General features: G+C 38.3%; 1 protein-coding gene across 2 annotated transcripts in view; it reads left to right on the plus strand.

Moving 5' to 3' along the window:
• The window catches only part of AR (androgen receptor), a 217214-nt gene that overhangs the window by 51034 nt on the left and 140008 nt on the right, over positions 1-26172 (plus strand). The gene's annotated exons all lie outside the window — the stretch shown is intronic.

Genomic DNA, 26172 nt, shown 5'->3' on the forward strand with positions numbered 1-26172 from the left:
GTTGGCCTACTGCTTTATGCTGAAATGCACAGCTCTTGCGAGGACTGATTATCTAATTTTCTTTCTTCCAGGGCTCCCTGGGCACCCCCCCTTGCTTCTAGGGGCTCCCAAAGTGGGTAGGTACAGGATGTTCTGAAGAGTATCAGAGGCTGTTACTCAATCTCCTGGCTAGAACTCCTAATTGCTCTTCGCACGCTCCATATGAAGGCACACTCCAGGTCTTGGAGCCCATGTATGCGTCATGCATTGCACTGCCTCTTGTACCCAAATCCATCTCAAGGGTGAGAAGACCAGGCTCAGACTTGTCCAGGGAGTAGATTTCTCAAGCTGCCATTGTCCCCACATAATTTGATTAAAGGGGGCACTTTAAACTCACTGAGCTTATTTATACAGACTAGAATCAGAGTGATTGGTAGTGCCTTCTGTTCTCAAAGTATCCCAAAGGGCTTTGCAAGGCAATATGACAAGCACCAAAGCCACACAGTCCAGTGCAGCGGCCGCCACCCAACACAATTAGTCATGCCTAGCCTGGGATCATCAAGCCTGTTTTTATTGGAGGAGCAGAGAGGGAGGGAATGTTAGCTGGCAGTTTCCCTATGTACCCTTTGTGAAAGTGCCCTTGGCTCTTCAAATTTCACCTGAATAACCAGCTCAGGCAAATTTGTTTCTATCAAAAAGTAGAATGTGATGATGCCAAGCTGATGCCATAGTAATGCCTTAGCTTGAGCAAATAGGGTAGACATGGCCTCACAATTGGTTTTTGTCCTTCATCTCCTTTTCTCTCATCTGTTCTTTTTCCATCTTTCTTTATTATTCTTTTCCCTTCCCCATCTCCAGCATGTTCTCAGGAAAAGATCAGACAAGTGGTAGATGGTGTGTCATTTTAGGGTGATCCCTATTTGGTCCATCTTTTTTCTTTCCTCATTATCACACCATTGCTTTTCCAGCAAGGAAAGCTTTGGAAGTGAAACTGCAATAGCTCCCTGGGCTTCTTTCCCTTTAGTAGCACTCAACACACTTGTAACTACTTGTTTAAATTTTCTTATTACACTAAGGTTCATGAAGGCAAGAGCTATGTCCTCTTGTTCACCTCTCTATCTTGAGTACTTCATAGGCACATAAAGTAAACCCTCAAACAATGTTTGTTAACTATAGTTAAAAAGTTTTCAAGCGCTCCATTGTTTACATCTTATCTCCTAACTCTCCCCACGATTTGTAGGTTACCTTGTTCATTTCCATATCCCACAGAATAGACTTTCACTCATGGCCTTGCAAAGAGTATGTACATTAAAATGAAATAAATTCCCCTCCTCTAGACCTTCTAATTGGTTTGTGTTTGAGACTTGACTTGAATTGGCTTTTGTTCTGAATACCAGTCAAGTCCTCTTCCTGTTGTAGTCACTTCTGTCTTCCTTGGGAGTCCAAGAGGGAAAAATTAGTCATTGATGACTTTTTGAGAGCAGACTAAAGTTAAATGAAAAAGTGAAAGCGTTAGTCATTCAGTCCTGTCCAGCTTTTTGTGACCCCATGGACTATAGCCCCTCAGACTTCTCTGTCCATGGAATGCTCCAGGCAAGAATACTGGAGTGGGTTGCCATTCCCTTCTCCAGGGGATCTTCCCAACCCAAGGGTAGAACTGGGTCTCCTGCACTGGCAGGCAGATTCTTTACAGTCTGAGCCGCCAGGGAAGCCCTTGTAAACTTGAATAGTTTGCGCCTTTCCCATCTGCTTAGCAGTGATCACTGCTGGTGCCTTGCTAAAATGAGAATTATAGGACTGCTCTCAAGGCAGACAGGCCTAAAATTAGACATGCAAGCTGTGTTTTTGCTGTGCAGGCAGGTGGGATTCAAGCAGCCAGTTTCTCCTCTTTTTCCTCCCTTGCTTACATAGCCGAGAGGTGGAGCCAAGCTTCTGTCTGGGGAAGGAGCTGGACTGTGGGGCATGCCCAATGGTTCCAGGCCCTAGCTGGGTGACTATTTGCTATTCCCAGGTGGTGCTAGCGGTAAAGAATGCACCAGGCAATGTATTAGGCATGAGAGATGTGGTTCTATCCCCAGGTTGGGAAGATCCCCTAGAGAAGGAAATGGCAACCCACTCCAGTATTCTTGCCTGGAGAATCCCATTGACAGAGGAACCTGGCAGGCTATAGTCCATAGGATTGCAAAGAGTTGTACACGCCTGAAGTGACTTAACACACACACAGAGAAACTTAGAACACATTGGGATTGGCAGCCTCATTTAAAGTTTCATATTTTTAAGAGAAACTTGAGGCTTGAAGGAACCTATTTCCCCTCCTTAAGCTGATTTTTGAGTTTTTTAAAGCTACAGTTTTCACACTATGAAACTCTCGTTCTTTTCTTGTTTTGTTTCCTTCCTCTTCCCAGGTGTTTGATGATCTGCAGGTGTCTCATAATTGCTCCCCTCGGTCAGGCGTTTGGTTTAGGTTGTAAAGCAATATGGAAATTCAAGAACTAAGTTGTAGTTGGGGAGGTAAAGTCTTCTTTCCTTTCAGGGTTAAGCAGAAAAAAGAACTAAGAACTCAGAGTGAAAAGCCTTGAATTGTCACAGATATCACTGGCAAAGAATAATTTTTTGCTGTAATAAGAATTGCTCAGATCTTCTCATCTGAAGATTTTGGTTCAAGGCCTTGCCATACCATTTAATGATCTCAGGCATGTGATTTAACCTTTGAGTTTTCTTAATCTGTGAAATGGAAATTATGACAATAATCATTATCTCATAGGAGTTGATGATGAATAAATAATTCAGTAAGGACAGAATTGAATCAGATAATGAATGAGGAAATACTTTGTAAATGACAAACTGGTATTATGATCTAAAAAGCTATTCTTATTTTCCCTTCATACTCTTCTCCTAACTTCAATTTTCTTGCCTCTTGTACAGCATGGATAATTTAGGCGTGATTGTGGACAGAGAGACGGACTAGGTGACTTCATAGGCTCTTTCCTAGTTTAAGAGTTTGTAAACTATACTTTTGTCTACCCTTCCAGACTAACCCAAGTTGAAAAATCATATTTTAAGACAGAGTAGAAATCTGGAACTTATAAATCTTGATAATGTCTCAAAGTGTAATTGGAGATAGTGCTCCTCCATTAAGTTCTGTTGTCTGACCATTGTGCAAATAAATAGTAAAATGCAAATGACAGGAAACTGGCTGGGTTCTGAATCCTATTCCTGCTTGGAGTAACGATAAGCATGTAATAGTGTTACATTTGATTTGCTTTTTCACCAACTTCACACTTATCCCAGAGTTCTCCTTTTGCATTTTATGTTGGAATTTCTTCCAGGTATCAGATTAAACTTTAAGGCAGCCATGTATATCTGTATGGGCCATGGCCTGAAAAATACCATCCTGAGAGGGGAAGTCAAAGCTGTGGGCAAGAAGCAAGCATGACATTAAAAGTATTTACTCTAAATGCAGCAAATTTGGTTCGCTTCTGTGGCAGATGAAATTTGAATCCTTAAGGTGGGCTTGTTGGATAGGTTGTACCTCTTGCTGAGCACCATGAACCCTCCACATCCCCAGAAATGCTTAACAGGGCTCTCTGCGAAGGAATGCTCCTGAAGATACATGTATATTACATGAAGGTAGATAAAGAAAATCATCTTTTAGAATTGATTACATAGAGTCCCCAGAGGGGCTTGCTTCAAAACGAGCCATGAGATGAAAACCGCAACCTAGAAGAGCATCTCTGCAGCAGTGCCAACACCCCAACTTCCTTTGAGTTGCCATCACCCCTCCTTTCTTTCTACTGTTGACACCACTTGTAAAATAATGTCTTCCTCTAAATAAGCAGAAGGTATAATCCTTTAAATGACTAAAGATGAGCTCTCTAGAAGAACCCTCAGTGGGAGTATTTTCTTCATGTTAGGGGTGATTCTCTTTACAGAGGTAGATTAGAGGATTTGGGAAGAGGCATATTCAAGATAGACCTTCCCTAGTGGCTCAGATGTAAAGAATCAACCTGCAATGCAGGAGACCCAGGTTCGATCTCTGAGTTGGAAAGACCCCTGGAGGAGGGCAATGGCCAAAAGTTTACTAATAAAGATAAGTTGGGTTTTCTCAGTTGGTAAAGAATCTGCCTGCAATGCAGGAGACCCAGGTTCAATTCCTGGGTTGGGAAGATCCCCTGGAGAAGGAAATGGCAACCCACTCCAGTATTCTTGTCTGGAGAATCCCATGGACAGAGAAGCCTGACAGACTACAGTCCATGCGATTGCAGGAGTTGGACATAACTTAGCAACTAAACCACCAACCACCACATAGGTTAATTAATAAAGATATATTGGTTAATTAATAAAGATAAATTGGGTGTTTGTTGTTCATTCAGCCACTTTAACTTTGTGTGGAGATGTGTGGATATGTGTCCACCGCCTGCAGCCTCCATTGAAGGTTGGAGCTGGCAGAGACATTGGCTAAACAGTATGTAAGGGTACAAACTATAGGTACTTCTCATACTAAGCAAACACAATAAAAGAAAGTGAAGATTACACAAATAATTAATTAGGAAACGATTATCCTTATTTTCATTTCCTTAAAAGATTTTGAGTAAGATTCCTTTTAAACAGGAAGCTCCCTGAATACATTTCAAGAATGGCTGGGTGTATATACACTTACCTTTCTAGGAATTGTATTAAAAATACATGTTTCTGCAACTTACAGAGAAAATGTGCTTCCATTTGTATACATTTGGCATTCTTGAGAGACTGTAAAATTAACTTATTGGATATAACATCATTTTTCTTGGTGATTTCTTGTCTTATCAATATTCCTAAGGAAAACTTTCTTTAGTATACTAGATATGATGGATAAGACTAAAGATAAATTTATTTTAATTAGGCCATTATCAACTATTTATAAAGACTCTGTGATATTCTTATCACTGGAGAGTTTTGAGCATATCCTAAGGGAAATAGTTACATACTCTACAAACTGTGTTTCATTGAGTCCTAACTAGTAACTGATTTTGATGCCTCTGGTTTTGATAGCTTCTGATAGTGTGAATAAGTGGAAAACTAAGAAAGCCCAAGGAAATGCCACTCTAGCATTTCTATTTAAAAAAATAAAATAAAATAGTACCAGGGAAAATGAATATAACGTAACTACTCAAAAGTCTATAACTCTTTTACTTTGATAATTATACTTTGGGTAATTCCCAGATGATTTAGGAATCAAAGTTCTAATGTTTCATTACTGTTAAGATTCTTCTTTTTTGTTTACTTTTCACTTTAGTTCTTTAAATGTGCAGCACCTTAAATTTCCTTACTCAGCCTTTTTCACATTTGGTTTCTTTCGAATATTTCACTTTTTAATTGAAGGTTAAATCATATTTTTGGAAATGCACCTTTATCTTTAGTTTCTTTTGATCATTTTCCTTCCCCAAATTTCTGAACTTCTTAGATTGCTGGCTTTAGGTCTCCTACAGTTGGTTCCAGTAATAAGTTTTCTTTAAGTGATTTCTTAGTTGTTCGATTTTCTTTTTTTTTAATTTAAACTCTTTTGTTAGGCAATGTTATAAATGTTATGTAACAAATGTAACAAACAATGTTGTTTGTTATGAATGTTAAACCATTTCATAAAACAATGGCAAATACACATGGATTTTTCTTAAGTTATGTTTTTTCCTCAGTCAACTAATGTCTTTATAACATTGAACATATTTTTGCAACTAGTTGATTAGTTCAGTTCAGTTGCTCAGTTGTGTCCAACTCTTTGCAACCCCATGAACTGCACCACGCCAGGCTTCTCTGTCCATCACCAACTCCCAGAGCCTGCTCAAACTCATGTCCATTAAGTCAGTGATGCCATCCAACCATCTCATCCTCTGTTGTCCCCTTCTCCTCCTGCCTTCAGTCTTCCCTAGCATCAGGGTCTTTTCCAATGAGTCAGGTGGCCAAAGTATTGGAGTTTCAGCTTCAGCATCTGTCCTTCCAATGAATATTCAAGACTGATTTCCTTTAGGATGGACTGGTTGGGTCTCCTTGCAGTCCAAGGGACTCTCAAGAGTCTTCTCCAACACCACAATTCAAGAGCATCAATTCTTTGGCACTTAGCTTTCTTTTTAGTCCAACTGTCACAGCCATATGTGACTACTAGAAAAACCATAGCTTTGACTAGATGGACCTTTGTCAGCACAATAATGTCTCTGCTTTAATGCTGTCTAAGTTTGTTGTAGCATTTCTTCCAAGGAACACTAGTAGAGAGATGATTCTAAAATTAGAAGACACATAGTATATTTAAGGAAGTAGTTAATTTTTTTCATATTAATTTTCAGAAAAGTAACTGATTCTATTTGCTTAACTCCAGGCATCAAAAGCCTTTCATCAAAGAGAATTGAGGAAAGATTCATTTCTTTTAGATCTTGTGACTCTTTGGGAAGATAACAATTTCCACAATAATGGACAAATTATAGATAATTGGAGCTGTTTTTGCCATAATTTATGTAGTAAACAGCAGCTACCCCCAAAAGGATGGTCTTTGTAATATTTTTGCTTAATGGAAATGAATAAAACTTTGTATTTTGAACAACAGACATAAATGTTTCAACCAGGGGAGCAAACAGGAATATGTTAATAATGTTAATTTCAGCATTAACAAACCAAACAAAAACCTTTGAGGTTGTTTTCTAAATTACAATAGCAACAAAAATCACTACATAAATTTCATCTAAATTGGTGTGGAAAACTTAAAATATTGGCTTATGGGACCAATTTTCCTCTTCTTCCTATATACTGACAATTAGGAAGTGAAGAACTTCCCTATTTTTCTAAATTCCTAGATAATTTCCCAATGTAGCATGTGATAGATTCCAAAGGAAGACAGTTACTATTTTAAATCTATACATGTTACAGTTTTGATTTAAACTAGAATATATGTTAAATTAAAATGTGCCTCATCAGAGCTTAAATCTACCTTTCTTAAAACATTCTGAGCAAACAGATTACTGGAAAGGTCTTAGCTTGAACACTGCACAAAGTACTGTAGAAAGACTGTTGATGGGTATTATGTCACAACTAACTTTGGTAATTAAAGATTTAGAAAACCCTCATACTGATTATTGAAAAATTCAGCATGAGTTTGAGGAAAAAGAATCATGGCCTGTCACAGCCTGTTGTTTTTTTTTTTTTAAAGAACCTTTTTTAAAAAGCTATGGACCATATTATTTATAAATACTATGGAATGGTACTAGTTTTAATCCTAGTTTCATAATTCTGTCTATATACTTCAGTCTAACTCAGATGAAGATTATTTTAAATCTAAATGATCTTTTTTACCTTTGTTTATTATTTTATTGTAAGCTTTCCATGGAATTTAAAAATTCATGAGAAGGGCTTTTGATTTCACTAGGACATGAAATTTCTGATTTGGTGATGGATTTAAGTGAGGAGACTGTTCCATCTATTCACTTAAATTCAAACAGTGAAAGACTTCATCTGTATAACCTAATTACTGTATATAAAATCTTTTTCTTATGCTTTACTAATCTTATAGATTTGGGAAACCTTCACTGTTTTTCCTGTTTGCTCTGGGTACTCTTTTCCTTTTTTTTTTTTTTTTTAGTGTCTCTAATTTGTCTTCAAAACGTAAAGATAGGTAATAAAATGCTATTAACTTGCTATCAGTATAAGTTAAATAAATCAGAAAGACAAATATATTTGTCATTTATATATGAAATCTAAAGCTGAACTCATGGAAACAGAAACTAGAACAGTGATTTCCAGGGACTGAAGGGTGGGAAGAATTAGGAGATATTGGTCAGAGAGTATAAACTTCTTCCAGTGATAAGATGAATAAGTTCTAGGAATCTAATGTACAGAATGGTGACAATAGTTAATAAAACTGTATTATTTACCTGAAAGTTGCTAAGACAGTAGATCTTAAGTGTTCTCACTAAAAAATAAAATAGTGTGGTAATAGAGGTGTTAACTAACCCTATGGTAATTATCAATTCACAACATATACATGTATCAAATCATCTCATTGTACACTTTTAACACACACAATGTTATATGTCAATTATGTCTCAATAAGTTGGAGAAAAATATTACTAGTTTTATCATGTAGCTTAGGGATTCTCCGGAGAAGGCAATAGCACCCCACTCCAGTACTCTTTTTTTTTAAATTTTTTTTTATTTTTAAACTTTACATAATTGTATTAATTTTGCCAAATATCAAAATGAATCCGCCACAGGTATACATGTGTTCCCCATCCTGAACCCTCCTCCCTCCTCCCTCCCCATACCATCCCTCTGGGTTGTCCCAGTGCACTAGCCCCAAGCATCCAGTATCGTGCCTGGAAAATCCCATGGGTGGAGGAGCCTGGTAGGCTGCAGTCCATGGGATCACTGAGAGTCGGACATGACTGAGCAACTTCACTTTCACTTTTCACTTTCATGCATTGGAGAAGGAAATGGCAACCCACTCCAGTGTTCTTGCCTGGAGAATCCCAGGGACGAGGGAGCCTGGTGGGCTGCCGTCTATGGGGTCGCACAGAGTCGGACATGACTGAAGTGACTTAGCAGCAGCAGCAGTAGGGATTCTCATTGAGGCCAAATTTGTCCTCCTTTTCCCAGGACATTTGGCAATGTCTGGAGACATTTTTGGTACAACTGGGATGGGAACAGTGCTCTTGGCATGTAGTGTAGAATCCAGAGATTCTGCTAAACATCCTATAATGCACAAATCAGGCCCCCACAAAAAAGAACTATCTGGCCTCAAATATCAATTGTGTGGAGACTGAGAAATCTGGGTATAATTGAATCCAGAAAACTTGGAATGTAGTCTCAATTCTGCTACTAACCACCAAGTTATTTAACACTTCTCTGGGCCTCAATCTCCTCATTGCAAAATGATAAATTGAGTTACATGATCTTTAATGAATTTTTCGGCATCAAAAGCTTAAAAACCTATAAAACCTTATGATTGTCTCTTTGTTATCAGAAAGAAGGGTTCCTTGGTGACTCCAATTTTTTCTTTGTTTGGATAGCCTCCAGATGATGTATTTACTTTGTTTTTCAAGTAATTTTTATTTTTTTGTCAAACTACTATGTAGAGAGATATCTATATATCTGCTGCTGCTGCTGCTAAGTCGCTTCAGTCGTGTCCGACTCTGTGCGACCCCATAGATGGCCTCCCACCAGGCTCCCCCATCCCTGGGATTCTCCAGCCAAGAACACTGGAGTGGGTTGCCATTTCCTTCTCCAGTGCATGAAAGTCAAAGTGAAGTCACTCAGTCGTGTCCGACTCCTAGCGACCCCATGGACTGCAGCCTACGAGGCTCCTCTGTCCATGGGATTTTCCAGGCAAGAGTACTGGAGTGGGGTGCCATTGCCTTCTCCAACTATATATCTAGATATCTTTAAAGCCTTTTAAAATCTGTTTTACATAAATCAGTTTAAATATAAATCTTATTTTATTAGTTTGAATATCTGATTTTTAAGGTGGTTTAAAAATCTTCCATATCATATGTATGCCATTAAACAAACAGCACACTTTAAGCATATTGTTTACTTTGAAAATTCTGTGTGTGTTCGGGCTATGTGTATTAAGTTCTCCCACACAACCCTGTAAGAAGCTAGTCAAATGGATAATTAGATTACCATGGTACATGATAATCTTCACACACTCATTTAAGACATATATAGATTAGTGAATACCACACATTACATGCCATTTCTCCAGAGAAACTGGTTGTGTCATTCCTGTAGAAATCTCACTTAAAAAAATACATGTGGGGATGTTTTCTCAGGCAGTTCAAGCAATAAAGCGGTCCTTAATTTGTACTGAGAAGTAATGATTCCTTTAAGAGCAGCTGCTCTGGTTCTTCCTGTCTATCTTGGTATTGTATGCCAATTGTTGTTCTATGCACTAAACCAGTAGCTAGATTTTATATTGTACCTTACAGCCACATCACACCCATTTTACAGGAGAAGAAACAGAAGCATGTGAATTGCCCCAAATTACATAGCTGAGAAGTAGTTTGCTCAGTGTGGAAAGTTCTTCAAAATGTCATTTTATTGATTTGATATTTGTACACCTGAAACCAATATAATAGTGTGTATTAATTATAACTCATTTTTTAAAAAAACATTTCATCAAAATATTGGAAAAATCTGGCATCTCGTGAGCAGGGATCAGCAAACTTTCTGCCATGTCCCAGATACCAGATGTTTTAGGCTTTGATAGTACATAAATGAATGAATATGGCTGTGTCCCAGTGCAACTGTAGAAAAAAATATAGCAGCCTGAAATTTGGCATGTAGGCCATAGGTTGTCCATCCCTGGTTTTGAACATTCCTTAAGGTTCCATGACCCTGCTTGGTATATACATTTGCCCTCCTTTTTGCCCTTTGGGAGCATAGCTAAGTTAAAAATTGCATTAGATACTTTAGTAAGAGCACACTTAAAACGCTGGGCTCCTCAGATTACCAGAAATTAACCCCCTGAATTATTCTACCACAGCCTAGGCACTAATCTGATTTGCTCTATTCTAGCCCCACCTTTGGCCCTTTCACAAAAGCTGACACACAAACTTTCCAGAAAGCTATTTGATGTGGAATGCAGAACAGTTGGCTTATAGTGGCCTATGACTATCTGTTCACTGCCCTGGTAACTTTTTCCCAGGTGAGTAGGTGCCCTGCCCTTCCTTCACAGAGCTTTTTGCTAGTCATGGCATAGAAATTGTGGATATCCTTTGCTTTTGCAATAGATGTGTTCCAGCAAGGCTGGCTAGAAAAGGGAAAAAAGAATTTTCCAACTATCACTTTGTAATTGGACATGGATTCTCTTGGATGAAAATCATCTTAGCAGAACAAATACACTTTGGGTGAAAGACAGCCTGTTGCAGGAAGAGAACACTTGGGCAAGATTTTGAAGTCTTAGCTGCCATTACTACCAACTTAACCACAGTGTTTATGGCTTTGGGCAAGTCACTTCCCCTCTGTGAGTCTTGGGTTTTTCATCTTTGAGATGGGGCTAATGGTTACAATTATTCCTCAGGGTTCTTCTGAAAACTAAAGGAGATAATGGATATGAAAGTGGCCCAGCACTGCCACATGTAAAAATGATGGAATAATTGAGATGAGTGGACCATTAGTCCAAAAAGTGCTGAAAATCTACTGCTTTCACTTTTATTGCTTTTTTGCAACACTTTGTAGTAATTAGTTTCTATTGGCATTGAAACATGTGTAATATCATATATGAAATGAATCGCCAGTCCAAGTTTGATGCATGATGCTGGTTGCTTGGGGCTGGTGCACTGGATCAACCCAGAGGGATGGTACGGGGAGGGAGGAGGGAGGAGGGTTTGGGATGAAGAACACGAGTGTACCTCTGGAGGATTCATGTTGATGTATGGCAGAACCAATACAGTATTGTAAAGTAATTAACCTCCGATTAAAATAAATAAACTTATATTAAAAAAAAGAAAAGTAACCCTTGGCTCTTTGATGAGTTTACCTATAATAAGGGTACCTGCTACCGCTAAGTCACTTCAGTCGTGTCTGACTCTGTGCAACCCCATAGATGGCAGCCCACCAGGCTCCCCCGTCCCTGGGATTCTCCAGGCAAGAACACTGGAGTGGGTTGCCATTTCCTTCTCCAATGAATGAAAGTGAAAAGTGAAAGTGAAGTCGCTCAGACTGCAGCCTTCCAGGCTCCTCCATCCATGAGATTTTCCAGGCAAGAATACTGGAGTGGGGTGCCATTGCCTTCTCTGAATAAGGGTACCAGTTTACCCTTAAAACATTAGTTCAAATTTTTTTAGTAATGCAGAATTACTTGGGTCTGACTGGAACCACAGTCCTCATAGCCACCTTTCTTAGCCATTCTGTCCATCTCATCTTTTTTATACTTTCTTTTCTACCCAAGACAAAGTTTGATGCAAAGAATATCCTGCTGTGATCTTAAGACAAGCATGATGATGACTTACCCACAGTCAATTTCCTTAGTGCCTAATTTTGTGAAGAACAGAGTGGAATCCTTGGTCTCAGAGAACTCAGTCTAGATCTATGCTGTCCATTATGTAGTCACTGCTGCTGCTGCTAAGTCGCTTCAGTTGTGTCCGACTCTGTGCGACCCCATAGATGGCAGCCCACCAGGCTCCTCTGTCCCTGGGATTCTCCAGGCAAGAACACTGGAGTGGGTTGCCATTTCCTTCTCCAGTGCATGAAAATGAAAAGTGAAAGTGAAGTTGCTCAGTCGTGTCCAACTCTCAGTGATCCCATGGACTGAAGCCTACCAGGCTCCTCCGTCCATGGGATTTTCCAGGCAAGAGTACTGGAGTGGGGTGCCATTGCCTTCTCCGTAGCAACACACAACTATGGATCACATGAAGTGTCACTAGTTCTAATAGAAATGTAAGGGTCAGTGTAAGAGGTGAAGAGAATTATCCAGTGGAAGGTACTCAAATAGACGAGGAATAGGTGTTTATTAAAAAAGAGGGCTATAAATCATTAAGGAAAGTAGTATGTGTGACATTACTTGCTCCTATATTCTTTGCTTTTCACCTATTTGTGGCGTTGATGGATGTAATCTCATTTCTGTGTTATATAGGTAAAGTTGCTATGTAGATACCATAGTTTTTCACTTTCACTTTTCACACTGAATACCTACATATCCATAAGGGTACAGGACAATGGGGGACAATATGCTTCTTTTGGTACATGGAAAATACAAGACGTTCAGTGGATAGATTCATGTCACAGTGAGTTCACCACTGAAATTAGACCCTGAGAATGGGTTTGATTTAAGTGGCTAATTAGGAAGCTGGATTTATTTCACTTAATTCAGGAAGCATTTGGGCAATTTCTATGTCACCCATAATATGATTGAATGAAAGAGCCTATATTTGTCTTCCAGTTACTACAATGTAAGAGCCTTGAGGAGGGAGACAGATTTTTGTTCATCTCTGTCTCTTTCCTCCTGTGCATAGCACCAAACAGGTGCTCAATAAATACTTATTTACACTATGAATAATAGGAGTTCATGAAGTTTACTATTTGACAAAGGGACATAATTGTAAAGGCAATTTTTACTACTTAGAGCTACATGTCAATTTTCATTTTAGAGATTCACCATATTGATTATTTAAAAATAAGTTTGAAACTAAATGACAAGTCTGAAAGATGAAGTGATTTTACTTATTTTTCTCAAACATGATTTTTGCATGTCATTGTGCAGAGAAATTGTTAAATTATGGTACACTCATAATATGGAATATTATACAGCCATTAAATCAGGAAGATATGCATATACTGACACACTGCATTGTTGAGTATATTACCATATGTAAAATAGTGCATGAAGCAGGACACCCAAAGTTGGTGCTCTGGGACAACCCAGAGGGATGGGGTGAGGAGGGAGGTGGGAGGGGGGTTCAGGATGGTGGGATACATGTATACCCATGACTGATTCATGTTGATGTATGGAAAAAACCACCACAGTAATGTAAAGTAATTAGCCTCCAATTAGAATAAATAAATATTTTTTAAAAAAAGAATATTTCAAATCAATTTGTTAAGTATCATCTGAGTTTGTAAAAATAAATTCACTACATTTGAATGTACATATGTTTATATGTATATAAGCAAAGCTTTGGTAGAATATATCTCATGTTTTTCTTAAAATGGATCCTCCTGAGGAGTGGGATGGAAGAGAGCTGGGTCTCAGTGTTTATATTATACACCCTGTATTGTTTGAGTTTTAGAACAATGATTATGAATTACTAATGTAATTTAAAAAATTGTTTTAAAATTCTGGTACTAAAATTGGAGCAGGTCAATGCAAGTTTTAAACAAGGCAAAAGTAATTAGGAGGGAACAAATAGATCTCCCATTGATTAGGCATTTGGGGTACATGTTTGACTATCAGTTCAGTGATGATCACTTACAAAAGAAGATTCTTCAACAAATTCTGCTTAGTTCTTTAAGATAATTTTTCTAATGACACTGTTTTTGGGTAAAATGATGTATTATGTATTTTTAGTTATTTAAGTTTGACGTAGAAATTGTGTGTGCTTTTAAAGTAAATGGATATTTCAGGCAGATAATCATGAAAATACATGGAATAATAAGAGGTTATACAGCAGCTCACAGTCTGTACCTTTTTCTTATTAATTAATTATTCATCACTTAAGGAATAAAAGCACATTTTGGGCACCTTTACTTCCCAGTACAGTTTTAAGTTTTTTGATAGTAAAAGCTATGTATCTTTTAAAAAATTATTTATATCTTAGAATTAATAATTTAGGATATAGAATTTGAATCTTAGTATTTCAGAGTTGAAAGAAATCTTGAACACCATCTACTCAGTCCAATCTATTTGACACTTGAAATCTCCTTGTAGTAGGAAATAATAAATACAGAGTAGGCATTCAAAAATGTAGTTATTTAATTATTCAGAGAAGAGATTTTTTGAGTCTTACTGTATAGTAGATGCTTTTAAATTATTTATAATAAAAATTTGGATTATTGTTTTGCTCTTTATAGGCTTGCAGAAAATTGTTTTTAAAAAGTTTCTTTTTCAGATTCAAATGTTTACACTATGGACTCCTTCACTGGATTCATTTTGTTAGCTCTTTATCAGCAAGTGTAGTTTCTTGAAAGGTATACCTTTAATCCACAAGAATAGTGTAGAGAGGTGAATGAGAAGTAGAACCACATATGGATTCAAATGAATGGGAGCTTGTAGGTAACTCAGTCCAACTCCTTCATTTTATCTGTGGGTGAGCCCACAGACTGGCAGAGACTTGCTCAAAGTCACACACTATGTCAGAAGAGGACTTAATTTAGTCTGTTGCCTTCTGTTTTAGTAAGCTTCTTGTGCTGATATTCACACCAGTTTCAAGTCCCCTTTTGCATTAGGCCTTGACCATAGTAATTTGTCCTGAAAAACATGGCAATAAGTTATGTATGGGTAGATTGTATGAATATGTATCATTCCCATGATTATATTATATGGCATGACTGACTTAAGAAGGGTCTAATCATACAAACTTTTTAAAAGCAGAGACTTTTATTTACCAAATAATAGAATAGAAAGAGATTTGAATCTTAAAAGTGATTTTATGCTATTCTCTCAAATCATCCCATCCTTGCCTTCTCCCACAGAGTCCAAAAGACTGTTCTATACATCTGTGTCTCTTTTGATGTTGAAACATGTATATTATCATATGTGAAATAGACCACCAGTCCAGGTTCGTTGCATGAGACAGGGTGCTAAGGGCTGGTGTACTGGGATGACCCAGAGGGATGGTATGGGGAGGGAGGTGGGAGAGGGGCTCAGGATGGGGAACACGTTTACACCCATGGCTGATTCATGTCAATGTATGGCAAAACCACTACAATATTGTAAAGTAAGTAGCCTGCAATTAAAATGAATAAATTTTTTAAAAAGTGATTTTATGGGCCAATACTGGCTTGAAGATAGAAAGAGCCACATGGAGAGTAAAGTGGATTTTAGGAATGATCCCCAGCTGACAGCCAACAAGAAAATGGAGACCTTCAGTCAACAACCAATGAAATTGCAAGTAGATTCTTACCCCAGAATCTCATATAAGAGACCAGTCTGGTTCACCTTGATTTTGACCTTGTCAGACCTTGAGCAGAGAACCCAAGTGCTCCCACCAGGACTTCTGACATATAGAACTTTGAGATAATAAATGTCTGTTATTTTAATCTTCTAAGTTTGTGATAGTTTGTTATGCAGCAATATAAAAATTGAAACATGTACCATGTGGTCTAAGGTAAGCCATTTATCAAATTTATGTGTCTCAGTTTCCTTTTGCCTGTCATATTGGAAGTAATCTATACTGCTTTGAAATTGTAATTGTGAAGCATGACTCCCACAGTAATGAGACATATTATTTACTTTAGTGGTATTACTAAGAATGATTTTATTCTCCCAGGCCTGTAAAAATGCTTTTCACACATGAAAAAAAAAAAAAAAGTAAAGGAATATAATTGAACCCTAGGTAGAATTTCCCACAATGTAACCTTAGGATAACCAGGTCATATACCTGCAGTGGAGAAGGCAACCCCCTCCAGTACTCTTGCCTGGAAAATCCCAGGGATGGAGGAGCCTGGTAGGCTGCAGTCCATGGGGTCGCTGAGTCGGGCATGACTGAGCGACTTCACTTTCACTTTTCACTTTTATGCATTGGAGAAGGAAATGGCAACCCACTCCAGTATTCTTGCCTGGAGAATCCCAGGGACAGAGGAGCCTAGTGGGCTGCCATCTACGGGGTCACACAGAGTCGGACATGACTGAAGCGACTTAGCAGCAGCAGCAGCAGCATACCTGCAGTTCTACTGTAGCAGAGAAAATATGGAACCTGTAAAACTGTTAATTCATATCACATACTTATTGAGAACTCAGGCTGTACCTTTTGCTGTAGTAAGCTCTGTAGATGATATAAAAGGGAAAAGAATAAGACATTGTCTTGGCTTTCAAGTAACACATAAGGTAGTAGAAGAGAGAAGATATGGGGTCATACTAGCTATACTCCAAGTTAGGCATTGCTTGATGCTTTGAGATGAATAAACAAAGTTTGTTGAGAGTTCAGAAAAGGTTGCTTATGAACTAACTGGGTCTTGAAGAACAGAGAGGATTTGAATAGCAAGGGACAGAGAAGGAAAAGCATTCCAGCTAGAGGGGAGGACATAAGCAAAAATATTGATAACCTAGAAGGTCACATGAGGGAATAACAAGTAGTTCAGTATAACTGAATTGTAAGAAGCATAAGTATAATAGGAAATTAGTTAAGAAGAATATGTTGGGGCCAGATCATAGAAGATTGTGATTTCTGTGTTAAGGAATCTGGACATTATCATATGTTTTTTGAACAAAAGAGTGAGCTGATCAGATTTATAATTTAGAAAGAAAATTCTGTCAGCCATGGGGATAAGGGTTGCTGGTGAAATTTAAAAGGCAACTAGGCTGACCAGAGAAAGGCAATTTAGGAAAGAAAGAAAGGAAAGATGATAAAATCATGACTTAGGAGAGTGGTTTGAGGAGAGAGGAGTCACTGAGGAAAAATGGACACAGCTAGGAGGCAATGATCAAGAGGTTTGTAAAGTGCTGAGATAGGTAGAAGGCACACAGCTAGGAAATATCAGTCAGGATGATGGTGGAGAACAGAAAGAGTCAAAGAAAAGAACACTTTTATATGCAATGTGACAGGAGCAGCACTTACATCCAATATCCAGCTGCTCTTTGTGTTTTGTTTTGTTTTTTAAATTGGAGGATAATTACTTTACAATAAAATTTGTACAATAATTTGTGATTTTTTTTGCCATACATCAATATGATGTATAGGTATACATGTGTCCTCCCATTCTGAATTCCCCTCCCACCTCCCTCCGCACCCTATCCCTCTAGGTTGTGACAGAGCACCAACTTTGGTTGCCCTGCTTCATGCATTGAACTGACACTGGTCATCTATTTTACATATGTCATTGTACAAGTTTCAATGCTGTTCTCTGAAATCATTCCACCCTTGTCTTCTCCAACTGAGTTCAAAAGTCTGTTCTTTATGTCTGTGTCTGCTTTACTGCCCTGCATGTAGGATTGTCTGTACCATCTTTCTAAATTCCATATATATGGGTTAATATACAGTATTTCTCTTTCTGTTTCTGACTTACTTCACTATGGATAATAGGCTCTAGGTTCATCCACCTCATTAGAACTGACTCAAATGCATTCCTTTTTATAGCTGAGTAATATTCCATTGTGTATATGTACCACAACTTCCTTATCCATTTATCTGTCAATGGACATCTAGGTTGCTTCCATGTCCTAGCTATTGCAAAAAGTGCTGCAGTAAACATTGGGGTACATGTGTATTTTTCAATTTTTGTTTCCTCAGTGTTGATTGAAGGCTAGGAGTTGGGGTATAGTATAAGTGTGTTTCAGGTCAGTCAGTTCAATCACTCAGTCGTGTCTGACTCTGCGACCCCATGGACTGCAGCACACCAGGCCTCCCTGTACATCACCAACTCCCAGGGTTTACCCAAACTCATGTCCATTGAGTTGGTGATGCCATCCAACCATCTCATCCTCTGTCATCCCCTTCTCCTTCCACCCTCAATCTTTCTCAGCATCAGAGTCTTTTCAAATGAGTCAGCTCTTCTCATCAGGTAGCCAAAGTATTGGAGTTTCAGCTTCAACATCAGTCTGTCCAGTGAATATTCAGGGCTGATCTCCTTTAGGATGGACTGGTTGGATCTCCTTGCAGTCCAATGGACTCTCAGGAGTCTTCTCCAACACCACAGTTCAAAAACATCAATTCTTCTGTGCTCAGCTTTCTTTATAGTCCAACTCTCACATCCATACATGACCACTGGAAAAACCATCACCTTGACTAGATGTCTGGACCTTTGTTGACAAAGTAATGTCTCTGCTTTTCAATATGCTGTCTAGGTTGGTCATAACTTTCCTTCCAAGGAGTAAGCGTCTTTTCATTTCATGGCTGCAGTCACCATCTGCAGTGATTTTCGAGCCCTCCCCACAAAAAAGTCAGCCACTGTTTCCCTATGTATTTGCCATGAAGTGAAGGGACCTGATGCCATGGTCTTAGTTTTCTGAATGTTGAGCTTTAAGCCAACTTTTTCACTCTCCTCTTTCACTTTCATCAAGAGGCTCTTTAGTTTTTCTTCACTTTCTGCCATAAGGGTGGTGTCATCTGCATATCTGAGGTTATTGATAATTCTCCTGGCAATCTTGATTCCAGCTTGTGCTTCATCCAGCCCAGCATTTCTCATGATGTACTCTGCATATAAGTTAAATAAGCATGGTGACAATATACAGCCTTGACATACTCCTTTTCCTGTTTGGAACCAGTCTATTGTTCCATGTCCAGTTCTAACTGTTGCTTCCTGACCTGCATACAGGTTTCTCAAGAGGCAGATCAGGTGGTCTGGTATTTGCATTCCTTTCAGAATTTTCCACAGTTTATTGTGGTCCACACAGTCAAAGGCTTTGGCATAGTCAATAAAGCAAAAATAGATGTTTTTTTCTGGAACTCTCTTGCTTGTTCAATGATCCAGCAGAGGTTGGCAATTTGATCTCTGGTTCCTATGCCTTTTTTATGTGTGTGCATATACACTGCTTCTGGAAGTGAAAGTGGGCAGCAGATGAGGCAAGGCCACTGCAGTGAAATCTGAGCCATCAGCACTCACCTGCTCTATGGAGAGGCCTTAGAAATTTGGATCAGTTCACTGGGCTTCACCCCATTATAAACAGTCATATAGGATGACTCTGTTTCAATATGCCTGAAGGTTATTTTTGGAATCCACATTTATTTGTTCTGAGTCTATTCTAAAAGATTTTCTAATTCTCTGCTTGACACATGGCATGTATAGCCTGATCTATTGGAAAACAGGTAGCACTTATAGGATAAGGCCTTGGGAGACTTCCCAAATAAAATAGTCTATTGAAGGATTTGTAACATATGACCCCAGGACTGCCTATATGGTCTCCTGTGTGCCTGTGGCAAATGCAGATTCCTGGGCTCACCTTCAGACTTAATGAGGCTCAAGAATCAACATTTGTATCATATACATATTTGTTTTCAGTAAACATAAAAATTCTTTGTTTTATTTATTCTTATTTGTTGTTTGAAATCTCCAAATAAATTAGTCATTGTGCTAGAATAATCAAAGAAATTATGATACTGAATATATTTTTCTGAATGACACCTTCTCCCAGAGATTCTGATATATATATACCTCCCTGCATCTATCCTGTTTGATAATTAAAGTCTAGACCATTTACCTAAACAATGAGACTAGGATCCCTTACTGCTGTTTAAAGGACCATACCTCAACATAATAAAAGCTATATATGACAAACCTACAGCAAACATTATCCTAAATGGTGAAAAATTGAAAGCATTTCCCCTAAAGTCAGAAACAAGACAAGGGTGCCCACTCTCACCACTACTACTGAACATAGTTTTGGAAGTTTCTGCCACAGCAATCAGAGCAGAAAAAGAAATAAAAGGAATCCAGATTGGAAAAGAAGAAGTAAAACTCTCACTGTTTGCAGATGACATGATCCTCTACATAGAAAACCCTAAAGACTCCACCAGAAAATTACTAGAGCTAATCAATGAATATAGTAAAGTTGCAGGATATAAAATCAACACACAGAAATCCCTTGCATTCCTATACACTAATAATGAGAAAATAGAAAGAGAAATTAAGGAAAGAAATTCCATTCACCATTGCAGTGAAAAGAATAAAATATTTAGGAATATATCTACCTAAAGAAACTAAAGACATATATATAGAAAACTATAAAACACTGGTGAAAGAAATCAAAGAGGACACTAGTATATGGAGAAATATACCATGTTCATGGATTGGAAGAATCAATATAGTGAAAATGAGTATACTACCCAAAGCAATTTATAGATTCAATGCAATCCCTATCAAGCTACCAACAGTATTCTTCACAGAGCTAGAACAAATAATTTCACAATTTATATGGAAATACAAAAAACCTCAAATAGCCAAAACAATCTTGAGAAAGAAGAATGGAATTGGAGGAATCAACCTGCCTGACTTCAGGGTCTACTACAAAGCCACAGTCATGAAGACAGTATGGTACTGGCATAAAGACAGAAATATAGATCAATTGAACAAAATAGAAAGCCCAGAGATAAACCCATGCATATATGGACACCTTATCTTTGACAAAGGAGGCAAGAATATACAATGGATTAAAGACAATCTCTTTAACAAGTGGTGCTGGGAAAACTGGTCAACCACTTGGAAAAGAATGAAACTAGAACAGTTTCTGACACCATACACAAAAATAAACTCAAAATGGATTAAAGATCTAAACGTAAGACCAGAAACTGTAAAACTCCTAGAGGAGAACATAGGCAAAACACTCTCTGACATACATCACAGCAGGATCCTCTATGACCCACCTCCCAGAGTATTGGAAATAAAAGCAAAAATAAACAAATTGAACCTAATTAAACTTAAAAGCTTCTGCACAACAAAGGAAACTATAAGCAATGTGAAAAGACAGCCTTCAAAATGGGAGAAAATAATAGCAATTGAAGCAACTGACAAACAACTAATCTCAAAAATATACAAGCAAATCCTACACCTCAATTCCAGAAAAATAAATGACCCAATCAAAAAATGGGCCAAAGAACTAAATAGACATTTCTCCAAAGAAGACATACAGATGGCTAACAAACACATGAAAAGATGCTCAACATCACTCATTATCAGAGAAATGCAAATCAAAACCACTATGAGGTACCATTTCATGCCAGTCAGAATGGCTGCAATCCAAAAGTCTACAAGTAATAAATGCTGGAGAGGGTGTGGAGAAAAGGGAACCCTCTTACACTGTTGGTGGGAATGCAAACTGGTACAGCCACTATGGAGAACAGTGTGGAGATTCCTTAAAAAACTGGAAACGACCCAGCAATCCCACTGCTGGGCATACACACCGAGGAAACCAGAATTGAAAGAGACACGTATACCCCAATGTTCATCGCAGCACTGTTTATAATAGCCAGGACATGGAAGCAACCTAGATGTCCATCAAGCAGATGAATGGATAAGAAAGCAGTGGTACATATACACAATGGAGTATTACTCAGCCATTAAAAAGAATACATTTGAATCAGTTCTAATGAAGTGGATGAAACTGGAGCCTATTATACAGAGTGTAGTAAGCCAGAAAGAAAAACAGCAATACAGTATACTCACGCATATATATGGAATTTAGAAAGATGGTAACAATAACCCTGTATAGGAGACAGCAAAAGAGACGCTGATGTATAGAACAGTCTTTTGGACTCTGTGGGAGAGGGAGAGGGTGGGATGATTTGGGAGAATGGCATTGAAACATGTATAATATCGTATATGAAATGAGTCACCAGTCCAGGTTTGATGCACGATACTGGATGCTTGGGGCTGGTGCACTGGGACGACCCAGAGGGATGGTAAGGGGAGGGAGGAGGAAGGAAGGTTCAGGATGGGGAACACGTGTATACCTGTGGCGGATTCATGTTAGTATATGGCAAAACCAATACAATATTTTAAAGTTAAAAAATAAAATTAAATTAAAAAAAATTCTTTCTTGATTCTCAACAAATTATGTGTGACTAACAATAGATCGAATTAACCTTAATGTTAGTATATTCAACCACTGCCTGAAGAAATTTGGTGCTGACGTTAAAAGAAACTAAAAAAAAAGAAAAGAAAAGAAAAATTATCCTTTACATTTCTCTTTTCTTCTGTGAAATTTTTATGCTTGTTCACTTGCTGAGTCGTGTCCAATTCTTTGTGATCCCATGGACTGCAGCATGCCAGGCTTCCCTGTCCTTCACTATCTCCCAGAGTTTGCTCAAACTCAAGTCTACTGAATTTGTAGTGCTATCCCACCATCTCATCTTCTGTCACCGCTTTCTTCTCCTGCCCTCAATCTTTCCTGGCATCATGGTCTTTTCCAATGTGTTAGCTCTCCACATCAGGTAGCCAAAGTATTCGAAGAGATCAATTTTTATACTACTAGTATAATAATTGTCACTGCGAATCACCATTGTCTGTTTTCAGAGAAAGAGGCCTGACCTGGTGATGGTAACCATACCATGTTTTCTGAACATTCTTTGCAAGGTTGATTGTCATGGCCTCTTTAGAATGGTCTCCTTCACTTTAGTTCCTCAGGGACCAGTGTGGATAAAGGAATTTTATGGGTTGGAACTGGTTAAGTAAAATCCTGAAATAATTAGGATAGGAGCTGTTTCTTTCGGATTGCGTTAGGTAAGAATCTCAGTGCACTGGGAAGCACCAAGGCCTCAGCCTCAGGCATTCCCAAAGGATTCTTCTAGTGACCTGTATTATAGGGTACACTGTTAGAATTCCCTGTTAATTTTAAGGGAAGATGTATGCCGAGTTTTGGGATGACTCACCCTTTTTGCTTGGATGGTTTCACTTTCACTGTGGACAGATAGACTCTCCATAGGGCCAATTTGTTGTACACGTGTGTTCATTCCACCTTGGAGCCTTCTTTATAAGAAAGCATTTGTGGAGTGATTTGGCGCTTTGTTTTACAACCACTCCACAGGCTGAAAAATGGTAACCTGGCCTCTTTATTTGTCTAAGAAAATCAGTTTTTCTCCTTCTTGTCTTCATTGGCTACCAAGCAGCAAAAGAATAACTCAAGGAAGCCTTATGATTTTCTTCCATCTGTCTGTCTTGAGACCATTCAGGAATTGTGCAGGAACACCAAATCTAAAGTTTATCAGTTTGTATTTGCCCCAACTGTACATGTGATTTTCTGGTTTTTTTTTTTTTTTTGGGGGGGGGTGTTTCAGATAGCATAACTGACAGATAATTGGTAGTCCTTCAGTGAGGTGAATTAATCCAAGGTGCTTGCTTACCATGTAACAGGCATCTGTGCTAGGCATTCTCTTAAGGGAGATGAGACAAATTTCTGTCCTCTTGGTATTTTCAGTCTGACAGGGTACACAGACATAAACAAATAGCTACTTTTTAAAAATGTCATAGTGTATATGGATATAATATACTGAAAATGTGATTAATTCTGAGGGAAAGAGTGATAATGGTATGTTTCCAGAGGGGGTCACGTTGAGGAAAGAAGGGTACTCTAGACAGAGAAACTAGCAGAGAATCATGCTAGTACATTGAGTTTGAGGGAATGGCAAATAGTCCAGTGTTTCATAAGCAGAGTGCTGGTAGTTATTAGGTTATAAGGGGCTTTGGATGTCATCATGAAGGTTTTGAATTTATCATGTGGACACAGTCTCAGAAGGACTTAAAATAATTTTTTAATTAATGCAAAAATAATTTTGATCTATTCTTATGTACAAGACACTGCATGAAGTGAGTATTACCTTCTAAGACATTAGTTTTCTCCACTGAGGTTGGGTTGTTTTTAGTTTGCATGTCCTTAGAAAGATTTTAAGTAGAAATGTGACTCTGAGAATTTGCACTTTAGAAAGATGACAGTGGTGAAACTAGAGGTAGTGAGGTCATTCAGGAAGCTACTGCCTACACTAGTCTGTATATGGGCAGAAAAGGATGGGCAGTATGTTTATTTGGATGGTTCTAGAGATTTCAAATACATAAAATTTGAATAAAATAATTCAGGCATATAGTTAACATATATGAATACCAAGAAACTACATGTTGTTTTTGAAAAAACTTGAAACTTGAAATTGGAATATTATAGTTGAAACCCTGACACTATTGCATAACTACTTGTGAATCCATAGGAATCTTGCTCTTCTTTGAAGTCTCCTTAACTATAAAATGAGAGTTTGAAATTTGCTAGCTACTTCCTAGAGTTATGGGGAACAATTGAGATAATACATGTGAAAGAGTGTACTTTACAAATATTGGTTATTGAGGTAACTGTTACTAAATATACTGGATATTGTGCCTATCTCACAGAACTGTTAGGAGCATCAAATGGAATACTGGATTTGAAAGCAGTATTAACTTTTGGTTAACTTTAAGTGTGATTCAAATGTTAAGAATCAATGAAAATAATAAAGCAATACATTCTACATCCACATGTTCTGTCTCCACTGTGACTCATGTACTCATTCAGAACTGTGCAGATGAATCTCCACTTAATGTTCACAGGCTGGATCTCACATGTAACAGAATCAAATGGGATCAAAAGATTTTATGCATTAGCTTATCTCCTGTCAAGGTTTGGCTCTGGGATTAACAGAGCACCTATTCTACATGGAGAAGGAAATGGCAACCCACTTCAGTATTCTTGCCTGGAGAATTGCATGGACAGAGGAGCCTGGTAGGCTACAGTCCATGGGGTCACAAAGAGTCAGACATGACTGAGTGACTTCACTTCACTTCACTATTCCACATGAGCTGTCACAGACATGTACTCACATTCAGTTACCTTACCCATGTGCATGCTAAATTTGGGTACAGGCCCTCATGTCCAACAGAAATTCCAAGTTTCCTTATATTCAAATTGACCAGATACAAATCATCAAGTTTTGTGCCTAGCAAGGCCACAGGTTTTTTAACAAATAGCAATCACCATTGAAACCAGGCATAATCTGGAAATCCAGTTTCATATTGCTTATGATCAGTGGAAATACCTTACCAAGCAGACCCCACCATGGTGTGCTGTTTCCAGTGGAATTAACAGTCACTTGGAAATTCTGCCTTTATCTATGAGATTACAGATAGAGGGGGAAAACCAGAGCAGCTCCCATCCTTACTTTTAAAATTCTTAGATAAAGACACTTTCAAACTCTTCTATCCCACTGTTCATTTCACCAAGTCAACAGAAGCCCTGCAGTAATTCTCTCTCCATCTCTTTTATTTTAATTTCATTGGAACTTAAGTTACTCTGGCTTTTGGTTCTCTTTGTTGTTCAGTCAATAAGTCATGTTCAACTTTTTGTGACCCCATTGACTGCAGCACACCAGGCTTCCCCGTCCTTTATTATCTCCCTGAGTTTGCTCATACTCATATCCACTGAGTTGACGATGCCATCCAACCATCTCATCCTCTCTGCATCCTTCTCCTCCTGCCCTCAATCTTTCCCAGCAACAGGGTCTTTTCCAGTGGGCCAGCTCTTTGCATCAGGTGGCCAAAGTATTTGAGCATCAGCTTCAGCATCAGTCCTTATAATGAACATTCAAGGTTGATTTCCTTTAGGATTGATTGTTTTGATGTCCTTGCTGTCCAAGGAACTCGCAAGAGTCTTCTGCAGTACCACAATTCAAAAGACTCAATTCTTAGGCACTCACCCCTCCTTATGGTCCAACTCTCACATCTGTAAATGACTACTGGAAAAATCATAGCTTTGTCTGTATGGACCTTTGTTGGTAAAATGATGTCTCTGCTTTTTAATACACTGTCTAGGTTTGTCATAGTCTTTCTTCCAAGGAGCAAGCACCTTTTAATTTCATAGCTGCAGTCAGCATCTGCAATGATTTTGGAGCCCAAGAAAAGAAAGTCTGTAACTGTCTCCAGTGTTTCCCCATTTATTTGCCTTAAACTGATGGGACAGGATACCATGATCTTTGTTTTTTGAATGTTGAGTTTTAAGCCAATATTTTCACTCTACAGTTTGACCTTCATCAGGAGACCTTTTATTTCCCCTTCACTTTCTGCCATTAG

This window comes from Bos grunniens, chromosome X (genome assembly GCF_055505025.1).
Source record: "Bos grunniens cultivar Pamir isolate PY7600 chromosome X, Bosgru_T2T1.0, whole genome shotgun sequence".
Lineage (NCBI taxonomy): Eukaryota > Metazoa > Chordata > Mammalia > Artiodactyla > Bovidae > Bos > Bos grunniens.